Here is a 13,455-nt window from a genome sequence, read left to right as displayed (position 1 = left end):
TTGTTTTTCTCGTTTGATCCCCTCATACGTTAGGCGAGGGGCCTGAGGACGCGGTAGACCAATTGCAGGCTCTGATCTTAAGCAGATAAGTTTACAGTTTACAGTAATTACAGATATTAGCAGAGAATGATATGGCTTGATGGTTGCACACGTTAGTTTGTTTATCAATACAATATTTCAGTATGTGGCCAAATGTTTTCATGCCATACTGTATGCATTCTGATATATTACCATACTGTTATAATGCCGTTATAATATATAATATTGCTGATGTAATAACGTAGTTACACTGTTAGGGGCTTGAGTTTGAGATGGTTTTTCAAGGTTATGCAGTCCATGCTCGTTAGTAGGTGGGGCTCTTCGAGCGGGCATCTTTACGAGGAGGGTCTCTGTGATGAGTGGGGCTAGGACTAATGGAGTTAAAAATGAGGGAAAGTCTTGGTAGGGACAAATGGAGGGTTGCTGGGGGAAACCTTGAAGTGGAACAGTGATCAGGTCTGAATGATACATGGCAAATGGAGCGGAAATTGGGGGTTGACCCGTTGCTATCGGATCGGGTATTGGTGGTTAGAGAGTGCTGAGCAAGGAGGGGCCGGCATGGCTAGGTCGGTTGGAAATTGCTGCTATGCAGGTGTGGGAGGGAGGTACGTGTTGGTGCACAACAGAAAAAAGTGAAGTCTCTGACGTCAATGTGCACGAGGAAGATGACTGCCCTTGTCACAGGCGTTTTATCAAGGTTTTCAAGGTTTTATGAACAAAGTCTGAAGGCTTTGAGTTGGATTTTAGTTTTGTTTTCTAGGCCGGGGTTTGGCCAAGTTTTAAATGTTCATGCATGGCACTTAGGGAAAGATGGCTCTGACACCCCGACTCGGTCACTATTTTTGGACACCTTAGCTCACCTTAGACATAGCCCAATAACATGAAAATAGTCTCATGGAACGTTAAGGGGCTTACATCCCCACAGAAACGGACCAAACTCTTACGATATATGAAGAGATTACGTCCGGATGTAGCCCTGTTACAGGAAACCCACCTGACCGAATCTGAATTTAAATATCTACAAAAGTTCTGGGTGGGTCAAGTTTATGGCTCGGCCGCAAGAGACGGTAAGGCGGGAGTGATAATATTGGTGCACAAAAATTTTGCGTCTACGGTGGTGTCCCAGGAGTGTGATGATGTGGGTCGTTGGATACATCTAGTAATGGAGCATGCAGGGGAAACTATTAGCATCCATAATGTTTATGGGCCTAATGCGGCCAATGCAGAATTCTTTGGTAAATTGGAAACCCAACTCCAGCAGGATCGCACTAAGCTGTTGGTGCTAGGGGGAGATCTTAATACCGCAAGGTCCACTAGGGAAGATAGAAGTGTAGGGTCCATTTTGCAGACAGAGGGATAGGATCTTGTCAGATTTTTTGAGGCACACGGCCCTCACAGATGCTTGGAGGAGTTTACACCCCGACGCGAGGGAGTACACACACTTTTCTCACGTACATCAGTCGTGGTCGCGCATAGATTACTTACTTGTGAACGACGCTCTCTCCCGCCGGCTACGTGACGCGGCAATAGAAGATATGGTCATCTCTGACCACTCCCCAGTCACAATTACTTTGGCAGACACGGTAGCTAAGGGACTGGATTTTATTTGGCGGTTCCCCTCCCCACCAGAACGGTGGCGGATGAGGGCTTTGTACAAAAGCTAAAGGGCTGGTGGACGGAATTTGACGGGGATAATGCATCACACCGTACGGACCCGTCGTTATACTGGCGGACAGCTAAAGCGGTAATTCGCGGGAAAATCATACAATTTTTGGCCAATCTTAAACGTAAAACCACAGAAGGGTATAAGACGGCGAGCAACCGATTAAGGTGCGGCGTTTTTACAATCTCCATCAGCGTCTCTGGGGGAGGCTTGGAGGGAAGCTAAGCGACAGTATGATCAATGGCTAGACAAAAGAGAAAGTATTTATCGGTCTCAATTTGATGCGGACCTTATGCGTTTCGGAAATAAGGCGGGCAAATTACTAGCACGATTGGCGAAGGGGAGGTATACACCGTCACACATCTTAACCCTTAAAGACGCCAAAGGGCTTCCCACAGTGGATCCAAAAACCATAAACACTATACTGCGTACATATTATCAGGCCCTGTACTCAGACACGCCAGTCGACACCCAAAAAGGAAAGGAATTTTTGGAGAAGGTAAAGCTGCCTGGACTCACGCAGGAGCAGAACGAGCTGCTGAGCGCAGAAATCACGGAGGCAGAGATAGCGGATACCATCAGGACCTTATCTAACGGGAAGGCCCCTGGGCCGGATGGGTTCACAGGTGAATTTTATAAGTCCCTCAGAGAAGAAATTAGCCCCATCTTGGTGGAATACTATAACATTTTATTACAGACCGGTACGCTACCAGGGGAAGCCAAAATCGCACATATAAAGGTGCTGCCCAAAAAGGGGAAGGACCCTCTGGATCCGGGGTCCTATCGACGAATATCATTGATAGACCAAGACCAGAAAATACTTACAAAAATCTTAGCCAATCGTTTAGCAGTGTATCTACCGACATTGGTGGGAAAATCTCAAGTGGGCTTTGTAAGGGGCAGGGCAGCAGTGACTAATCTGCGCAAGGTGTTAACAGTATTAGAAACAGTCCGACACGATCCCCGGCCAGCACTCTTAGCGCTAGACGCAGAGAAAGCGTTTGATAACATACAGTGGGAATGGCTGGGGATGGTGTTAGACAAGATGAATGTACAGGGAGCCTTTCGGAACTTTCTGAAGGGGGTATATACTAATCCCCAAGCACGTGTCTATTCTTCAGGATTTCTGTCGGCTCCCTTCCAGCTGTATAAAGGGACCAGGCAGGGATGTCCTTTGTCGCCACTTTTATTTAATCTAGCACTCGAACCAATGGCTAGATTTCTGGAAGAGTCGGTAGTGTTCGAAGGTATCCAGGTGGGGTCTTTGGCGGTCAAGCTGGCCTTGTTCGCTGATGATGTTATTCTGTTTATGTCAAATCCTCAAGATCACTTAATGCCGGTCTTTCGCTTTTTGCAGGACTTTGGGCAATGCTCGGGATACAAAGTAAATGTAGCTAAAAGCGAACTGCTGGAGTTGGGCAAACCATTACCTGGGATCTTTTGGCAATCCTTGGGATGTGGGATATCTCCGGTGAAACAATGTATCACTTATCTGGGAATTAAGATAGGGAAGGCACCTGAAACCTTGTATGGCTTAAATTACCCGCCACTGCACTGTTTAAAAAAATGCAGGTGGAACTTAACAGATGGGGCCAGTTACCGATATCCCTTCTGGGGAGGTGCCACCTGATTAAGATGGTCAGTTTCCCCAGATTGCTATACCCCTTTCAAACACTCCCACTCTTACTGAAGCATGGGGACGTATCCAAGCTGAACTCGGCATTTACTAAATTCATATGGGCGGGAAAGAGGCCTCGCATTGCACTCACTAAGCTCATGAGGGACAAGCATGAGGCGGGGCTGAAATTTCCCAATATTAGGGGCTACAATGTGGTGTGCCTCTTTCGACATGTAGTGGACTGGCTTCATGAAACGAGTCACTATTCCAACTTCGAGCTAGAGGGGGAGTATGCCTCGCCCTGGAGCTTAACCCCTTAATGACCGCCGATACGTCTTTTTACGGCGGTCATTAGTGGGCTTTATTCTAGAGCGCCGCTATTCTACGTCGCTGCTGTAGAATAAAGTAAACAAAGCAGGGAGCCGTGAAATCTCCCTGCTCTCAGCTGCTAGAGGCAGCTGAGGGCTGGGGGCGTCCCAGCTCTGCCGGGTGAGATCGATATTAGTATCGATCTCACCCGTTTAACCCTTCAGATGCGGTGCACAATAGCGAGCACCGCATCTGAATGGTTTTGGAGAGAGGGAGGGAGCTCCCTCTCATCTCACTGACACCCGGCGATAAAATCGCCGAGTGTCTGTGTCTTCTATGGCAGCCGGGGGTCTAATAAAGACCCCCAGGTCTGCCTGGAGCAAATGCCTGCTAGATCATGCCGCAGGCATGACCTAGCAGATGCCTGTCCGTTTTTAAACGGACAGAGTAATACACTGCAATACAAAAGTATTGCAGTGTATTATAATAGCGATCGGAGGATAGTGAAGTCCCCTAGTGGGACTAGTAAAAAAGTAAAAAAAAGTTTAATAAAGTTAATAAAAAAAAAAAGTAAAAAAAAAAAATGAAAAACCCAGCTTTTCCCCTTACAAACTGCTTTACTATTAAAAAAAACTACACTAAAGCAAAAAAGTTACACATATTTGGTATCGCCGCGTCCGTAACGACCCCGACTATAAAGCTGTTACATTATTTAACCCGCACTTTGAACGCCGTAAAAAATAAAATAAAAAACAATGGAAAAATTGCTGTTTTCTGTTAATCCTGACTTAAAAAAAATGTGATAAAAAGTGATCAAAAAGTCGCATCTACTCTCAAATGGTACCAATAAAAACTGCAAGTCGTCCCGCAAAAAACAAGACCTTATACAGCTATGCCGACGCAAAAATAAAAAACTTACAGCTCTTCGAATGTGACAATGGAAAAATCTAAAAAATGGCTTGGACATTAGGGCCCAGAATGCCAGCAGGGGGAAGGGGTTAAAGGCCTTGTTCCGTTGTCGTGTGGCCTCTCTTCTGTGCCGTCTCAAAACATCCATTGTTCTGAGAGATACAGTCCTAGCCTGGAAAGTAGTCCGTAAAATTTTTGACTTGCCTTACCTGCTATCCAAGCACATGCCGTTGTGTGGGCACCCGGAATTTTTACCGGGAGTAGACAGTAGAGACAGATTTGCCTCTTGGGAGAATGCAGGTATTAGAAATGCAGGGGACCTGATGCATACAGAGGAAAGGAGATGGTTGACCGGATCGGAAATCAGGGCTAAATTCAATACCTCAGAGGACAGCGCTAATTTCCTACAAGTCCTCCAGGTGCGATCATCCTGTACCTCTAGGCTCAGAGATTTAAATAAGGAGACCACCACTCATATGTTAGATGAGGTCATTGGCCCAGTGGCTCTTCGGGCGACTATTGCGCGGTTGTATAGAGCACTCGGTGGATATTTTGCCCGCCCGCAACAACGGGTAATGTTCAAAGTCTGGGAACGGTGGACGCATGATCCGGCAATAGGAGAGACCATATTGGGGGGATGGGAGACGGTACGGAAGGTGGTCATTAATGAGAGCTGGAGGGAAACCTATTTCAAACTAATGCATGCGGCTATCTATGGCTTCAATATTCTGCCTTCACAGTCCCTCCCCGATCGCATTACGAGCTGTCCCAAATGCAATACCCCCCTGTCGAATTTGTGGCACGGAGTATGGGGTTGTGCTCATACTAAACGGTACTGGATAATGATACATAACTATATTTCTGATTATTGGAAAGCAAACCTTCCAATGACGCCCCAAGCGCTGCTGTTCCATCAGGCGAGACCGCCAGAGGTAGAGGTGGCTGGAGGAACCAGATCCCCTCCCCCCCTGGTGCACACAGTTTTGTTGGTGGCTTTGAGATGCCTTCTATGCAAATGGCTAGAAGCTGATACACCGGATATCGATATGATCGTGTCCCACTTGAAACAATTGTTAGCCCTTGAACGAGTGGAGGTAGAAAGAAGGAAAGAAACGGGAACCAAAAAGCTGTTTGCTAAATGGCAGCTATTTATAGAAACGCAATGCACAGCGAATGAGGTGGTGGAAATTGTTGCGCCGTTTAGACACACAGCGTGGTATCATACACAGCTCCTGGCTGGCACTTTAGGAGGCTTACAACTACAGTCAGTCTAGTAGTAGATAGGGGATAGAGGGGGAGGAGCCACTCTTTTAGGATCTAAGTCGTGACCAGGAATAGCGGAAGTCACGTTGGTTGTTTAAACAAATGCAAAACGATATGCCATGCATGTATGTACTTAATTTGCTTCTGTTATACTCGCTGTTGCGAGCTGTTCATTGACATCGCAAATTTTTCTTTTTGTGAAATGTTTGTACAAAATTTGAAAAAATGTTAATAAAAATGTTTAAAAAATAAAAAATATGGTTGTCAAAGCGGATATCGGGTCTAGTCGTAGGAGTCAAATGTTCTTGGTACCCCCGAAAAATGGCTGCTACCCCTGTTTGGGATGCAATATATGTGATAGTATGATTAAGGGTGGTTCTTTTAACCATCCTCAAACGGGTAAATTAATACACATTAAGGGCTTCTTTACATGTCAATCTTCCTTTGTGATTTATCTTCTGAGCTGTCCTTGTGGTTTACACTATGTTGGTGAAACCACAACAGAATTGCGCCTCAGGTTGAGAAACCATAAATCAAATATCAAAACAAAGAGGCAGGATTTGCCAGTTTCAAGGCATTTTGTTGAAAAAAAAAAATCACACGGTGTCCCAATTGAGATTCAGAATCATAGATTCTGTGCCTCAGTTGAGACGTGGGGGTGATAGGGGGTTGGTCCTCAAAAGGAAAGAGCTGGAGTGGATCTATAGGTTAGAGACTATGTCCCCAAAGGGCCTAAATATAGAATATCCCTATGGCCCACACATCTAATGTATTGGGGGGTAACTTGCCCGGGAACCTGGGGGGGGGGGGGGGTTTGTACGGTCTTTGCTCTCCTTGGTGTAGTTTGTGTTACATGTATAAAAATTTGTGGCGTCTTATTTTGACTCTGTATTTATATGTGATTTTTTAACTATTTGTATATTCTTTGTATATTTAGGAATAATTGTTTGATAATAATTCTCTTCGTTTATTCTTTCACTTTTAGATACACAATTTTCTTTCAAGCACTGTGAAGGATGATGGAAGGTAGCAGAGGCTTTTTCGCGGGGATCGTTGATTATTTGAAATATTCAACTTGATGTCTCTTATGTATTGTTCCACATAGACTATAGCGATACAGTGTACCAATTGTTTGTTTTGTTTTTTCGTAACATAGTATTATAGCCCAGATCTAATTAAAGTTTTTCCATAAACCTCAATTTTATTCTCCATCTGAACAATCAAATTATGTACTAATTTTTGTATATTTAATTTATGTGGTGCATATATGTGGCATATGATTGTTCCCTTTTTTGGGACACTACATCCCTATTTAGGATGTTTTGTAATGTCATCAGTCTTCTTAATTGCTCCCAAAGTGACCATAGTCACAGTATATGGCTTTTGGATCTGAGTGTTCTTTAAATCTGTGGTTCCACAGTATATGGGGTTTTGGATAGACAGTCTGTTGTTTGGACTATGGGCATTAGGCTGCAAAATCCATCGGTTTCGGTGGATGATGCATTATATTCCCTATCTAAATTTTTGGATCCTGCCCTATTGCTAAAATTATATGTCTATACTATTTATATAAATATCTCTGACTTGTCTCGATACTGGCGCCTGCGCAGTGAGATTGGAACGCAAGTTCCGTTTCCACGCATGCACAGTTACGACCGCTCTGTTAGATGCGTTCCACCGGATTTAATATCCGGTCTGGACGCCATCTTGGAGCATGCGAAGTTGAAACGCGCGGACTGTACACGCTAGCTATGTGGACATTACTGTTGGACTACTAACTGTAAGTTTATTGATCCTCACTTAATTATAATTGGCCCCTGCCTCCTTCCCAACCATCCTAATTGCCCTTATTGTCGTTATTTACGACGTTTGTACACTATCTATATATTTGACACACTGCCTATGTTCGGCTTTTTTTAGATAAAAGATATACAGTGAAGGAAATAAGTATTTGATCCCTTGCTGATTTTGTAAGTTTGCCCACTGTCAAAGACATGAACAGTCTAGAATTTTTAGGCTAGGTTAATTTTACCAGTGAGAGATAGATTATATAAAAAAAAAAAAAAGAAAATCACATTGTCAAAATTATATATATTTATTTGCATTGTGCACAGAGAAATAAGTATTTGATCCCTTTGGCAAACAAGACTTAATACTTGGTGGCAAAACCCTTGTTGGCAAGCACAGCAGTCAGACGTTTTTTGTAATTGATGATGAGGTTTGCACACATGTTAGATGGAATTTTGGCCCACTCCTCTTTGCAGATCATCTGTAAATCATTAAGATTTCGAGGCTGTCGCTTGGCAACTCGGATCTTCAGCTCCCTCCATAAGTTTTCGATGGGATTAAGGTCTGGAGACTGGCTAGGCCACTCCATGACCTTAATGTGCTTTTTTTTTGAGCCACTCCTTTGTTGCCTTGGCTGTATGTTTCGGGTCATTGTCATGCTGGAAGACCCAGCCACGAGCCATTTTTAATGTCCTGGTGGAGGGAAGGAGGTTGTCACTCAGGATTTGACGGTACATGGCTCCATCCATTCTCCCATTGATGCGGTGAAGTAGTCCTGTGCCCTTAGCAGAGAAACACCCCAAAAACAATGTTTCCACCTCCATGCTTGACAGTGGGGATGTTGTTCTTTGGGTCATAGGCAGTATTTCTCTTTCTCCAAACACAGCGAGTTGAGTTAATGCCAAAGAGCTCAATTTTAGTCTCATCTGACCACAGCACCTTCTCCCAATCACTCTCAGAATCATCCAGATGTTCATTTGCAAACTTCAGACGGGCCTGTACATGTGCCTTCTTGAGCAGGGGACCTTGCGGGCACTGCAGGATTTTAATCCATTACGGCGTAATATGTTACTTATGGTTTTCTTGGTAACTGTGGTCCCAGCTGCCTTGAGATCATTAACAAGTTCACCCCATGTAGTTTTCGGCTGAGCTCTCACCTTCCTCAGGATCAAGGATACCCCACGAGGTGAGATTTTGCATGGAGCCCCAGATCGATGTCGATTGACAGTCATTTTGTATGTCTTCCATTTTCTTACTATTGCACCAACAGTTGTCTCCTTCTCAACCAGCGTCTTACTTATGATTTGGTAGCCTATTGCAGCCTTGTGCAGGTCTATGCTCTTGTCCCCGACATCCTTAGAAAGCTCTTTGGTCTTGCCTATGTTGTAGAGGTTAGAGTCAGACTGATTAATTGAGTCTGTGGACAGGAGTCTTTCTTACAGGTGACCATTTAAGACAGCTGTCTTTAATGCAGGGACCAAGTTGATTTGGAGCGTGTAACTGGTCTGGAGGAGGCTGAACTCTTAGGCCTCATTCACACGGCAGGGTTTCCCGGCCGGGTGCTGGCCGTTCATAAATCGGCCGGCACCCGGCTGCATTAGGAATAATAGACCCCTAATGGGGCTATTCACACGACCGATTTAGGACATGCTCTATCTTCGCCCGGGTACCCGGCTCCCATAGAAGTCTATGGGGCCGGGTAATACACGGCCATCACCGGGATGTGTCCCAAGTGATGGTCGGGTTTTCCGGAGCTTGCGCTCTATCTCCTCCTCCTCCTCAGAGCAGAGTGCATGTGAGGACGAGGCGTTGATGCCATTCTGACGAATGGCATCGCTGTACACTGTGTGGCAGGGCCGGGGTGTACAGCAGGTGGAAGGGAGCGCTGCGCTGGCTCCCTTCCCCTGCTTGTTTTAAAAGCACCCTGGCCCAGCGACACCTTGGATGGCGCCGCTAGCAGCTGCTGCTACTGTAGCAACACCACTATAGCAGAGCGGGGAGGTATCTCCCCGCTCTGCTATGTGCTAGCCGCACTTTAGCTCCTTGAAGGAGCAGAATCCCCGTGTTTTCGGGGATTCCGCTCCTGGACAGAGCACTTGATGTCTGTCCATATCTGGTCAGTGACATCAGGGGAAACTCCTGAAGCGGAATCCCCGAACACATGGGGATTCCCCTTCAGGCGTTGCCGCTGATGTCACTGTCCGGATCTGCCCGGCCCGGATGCAAAACTTAATGCAAACCGGCCGGGCAAAATGACCGATTTTACCGGCCGACACTCGGGCTCGGGAACGACCCAGTCGTGTGAATCCCGCCTTAATGGTTGGTAGGGGATCAAATACTTATTTCTCTGTGCACAATGAAAATAAATATAATTTTGACAATGATTTTCTGTTTTTTTTATATAATTTCTCACTGGTAAAATTAACCTAGCCTAAAACTTCTAGACTGTTCATGTCTGACAGTGGTCAAACTTACAAAATCAGCAAGGGATCAAATACTTATTTCCTTCACTGTACACTTTTGCAACACTGTTTTTATTGTGTTGTGAAACTTTTATTCACATGAATATAATGAGAATTGTACTGTTATTAGCTCGATTGCTGTATAATGTATGCTCCCCCTATTTATACTTGACACCATTGTTAATGTGTGATGGCTTGAGAAAGGTTCCTGTTGAACCGAAACGTTGCGGTTATTTCTTGAGGTGAATAAATCCACCCTGTTTTTCATCCGTCTTGAAGTCCTGGTGCCGTTACTATGTTCTATGCTGGTACCTATCTAAAAAGAAGGGGAATTGATTCATCCCCTGGTGACAAGCACATTGCCTGATTTTCTTGATGTGTGGAGTGCTGTGTTTCTTTGATCTTCGAATATATGTATGTATGTATGTATGTATGTATGTATGTATCACCTATGATTTGGAAATTAGATAAATCACTGGAGGGCAGGTATCAGTTGACATACCCTTTACAAATTTCAGTCTAATATATTTTGGCCCATGTTTGCATTAACAGGCAACGTTTACATTTTTAAAGTTTCAAAAATGCATGCATTTGTAACATCCGCTTGCTTTTTTTGTAGTACAAGTCATAAGTTTGTCAGTTACTAGTATAAAAAAAATTAAAAAAAAAAAGTTAATTTTTGTTCTTTATCTAATCAAACTTTACAAATCTTGGTTTTTCAAAGTCAAAATAGAAGTACGGAGTGGCTGCAGTGTTTCCTGGAGCCGGTACTGAGGGGCTTGGAAGAGGGATGTACGGTTATCTTATAATCTGTGTAGTAATTTCCCATATATGGTAATGGAAACATAAGTTTTACGTATGCAATCGTAGGGTTAAAGATTGCATACATCGTCAATACGTTGCCATTGACAAAGTGTAGCTAAATGTTTGACAAACTTCTGACATGTCTTAGTGACATATCAGAAGTTTGTATTGGTGGAGGCCTGAGCACTGAGACCCCCCACCAATCGCTAGAACGAAGCAGCTGAAGAACTCGTGTGAGCGCTCAGCTGCTTCGTGTCTGTTTGGCTTTTTTCCGTAAACAAATGTATTGGTGTACTGACTCAATAGAAAATCTATGAGCCCGTACTCCGATACATCGGCTTTCCGGGAAAAGCCGAACATAAACGAAGCAGCTGAGAGCTCACAAGAACACTTCAGCTGCTTCGTTATAGCTTTTGGTGGTTTGACCACCACCAATACAAAACTTCTGACATGTCAAACGTTTAGCTACACTTCAAAACATTTACACTACGTAGATGTTTTTATTTGTATTTAACCCGTTAGTGACCGGCCCATCGTGTTTTTACGTCGATCACTAACGGGCCTTATTACGTCGCGGCATCGGAATAAGTAAACAGAGCAGAGGCAGCTGAGGGCTGGGAGCGTCACTGCTTTGCCGGGTGAGATCGATATTAGTATCGATCTCACCCGTTTATCCCCTCAGATGCGGTGCACAATAGCGTGCACCGCATCTGAGTGGTTTTGGAGAGGGAGCTCCCTCTCTCCCACCAACACCCGGCGATACGATCGCCGAGTGTCTGTGTCTCCAATGGCAGCCAGGGGCCTAATAAAGGCCCCCAGGTCTGCCTGGAGCAAATGCCTGCTAGATCATGCCGGAGGCATGACCTAGCAGATGCCTGTCTGTGTTAAGACAGGCAGTAATACACTGCAATACAAAAGTATTGCAGTGTATTATAAATGCGATCGCAGAATCGCATATTATAGTCCCCTAGTGGGACTAGTAAAAAAGTGGAAAAAAAAGTTAATTAAAAAAAAAAAAAAAAACGAAAAAAAAAAATGAAAAACCCAGCTTTTCCCCCTCACAAAATGCTTTACTATTACATTATTTAACCCGCACGGTGAACGCCGTAAAAAATGTAATAAAAAAAATTATGGAAAAATTGGTTCTGTGAATACGGACTTTAAAAAAATGTGATAAAAAGTAATCAAAAAGTCGCATCTACTCCAAAATGGTACCAATAAAAACTACAAGTCTTCCCGCAAAAAAAAAAAAAAGCCGCATACAACCGCATCGGCGAAAAAAAAAACGTTACGGCTCTTAAAATATGGACACAAAAACAAATAATTTTGAAAAAAAAAGCGTTTACTGTGTAAAAGTAGTAAAACATACAAAAACTATCCAAATTTGGTATTGTTGCAATCGAAACAAACCGCTGAATAAAGTTAGTGTTATTTATATCAGACGGTAAACGGCGTAGATTTAAGACGCGAAAAAGAGTGGCGAAATTTCAGGTTTTTTCCTATTTCCCCCCAAATACAAGTTAATAAAAGTTAAATAAATAATATGTTCCCCAAAATGGTGCTATTAAAAAATACAACTTGTCCCGCAAAAAACAAGAACCTTATACAGCTATGTCGACACAAAAATAAAAAAGGTTATAGCTCTTGGAATGAGACGATGGAAAAACTTAAAAAATGTCTTGGTCATTAAGGTTTAAAATAGGCTGGTCATTACGGGGTTAAAGTACTGAAAAGCATAGTAGACTATACTTTTCATGATTTAGGGGGAACGCATGCACAAATGACACTATTCGAGCATCTGTCCTGACCACAGAAATAAATACACATGCTGCTGAACATGTTTTGACAGTTTTTTTTGTTCATGCCAAAACGTGCACGTCAGACGTACAGTAAAAAACGAGATGTGGCCTATGTCTGACGTGCAGGTTTTGAAATCGGAAAATAAAAAAAATCATGGACCACAGCATGTGTATTGATTTCTATGGCCAGGATGGATGCCCTAATAGTGTCGTTTGTGCATATGTTTCATGTGCTTACATAGAACGAGATGTGAACCAGGGAAATTAGAGAACTAACGTTTGTATGAATTATCGGCTGATCATATGTCCAGATTTTAAAAAAAAGGGCATTGAAGCGCACCTTCCCTTTGTGAAAAACAATAAGGGTATGTTCACACGCTAGCTGCCATTTACGTGTGAAAAGAGACTGTTTTCAGGAGAAAACAGCTGCCTCGTTTCACACGTAAATGCTCCTCCTCGCATTTTGCGAGGCGTCTGAGACACTCGTAAATCATGAGCTGTGCTTCATTGAGTTCAATGAAGAACAGCTCAAATTACATGGAAAAGAAGTGCCCTGCACTTTTGCCGAGGCAGTCCATTTACGCGTCATCGTTTGACAGCTGTCAAACGACGACGCGTAAATTACAGGTTGTCTGCACAGTGTCGGCAAACCCATTCAAATGAATGGGCAGATGTTTGCCGACGTATTGTAGCCCTATTTTCAGACGTAAAACGAGGCATAATACGCCTCGTTTACGTCTGAAAATAGGTCGTATGAACCCAGCCTTAGAGTGAAGGGGTGTGCTTGTATTAGCCATCTTG

The sequence above is a fragment of the Rhinoderma darwinii genome, chromosome 3 (genome assembly GCF_050947455.1).
Source record: "Rhinoderma darwinii isolate aRhiDar2 chromosome 3, aRhiDar2.hap1, whole genome shotgun sequence".
Taxonomy (NCBI): Eukaryota; Metazoa; Chordata; class Amphibia; order Anura; family Rhinodermatidae; genus Rhinoderma; species Rhinoderma darwinii.
This window is presented reverse-complemented; position numbering follows the sequence as displayed.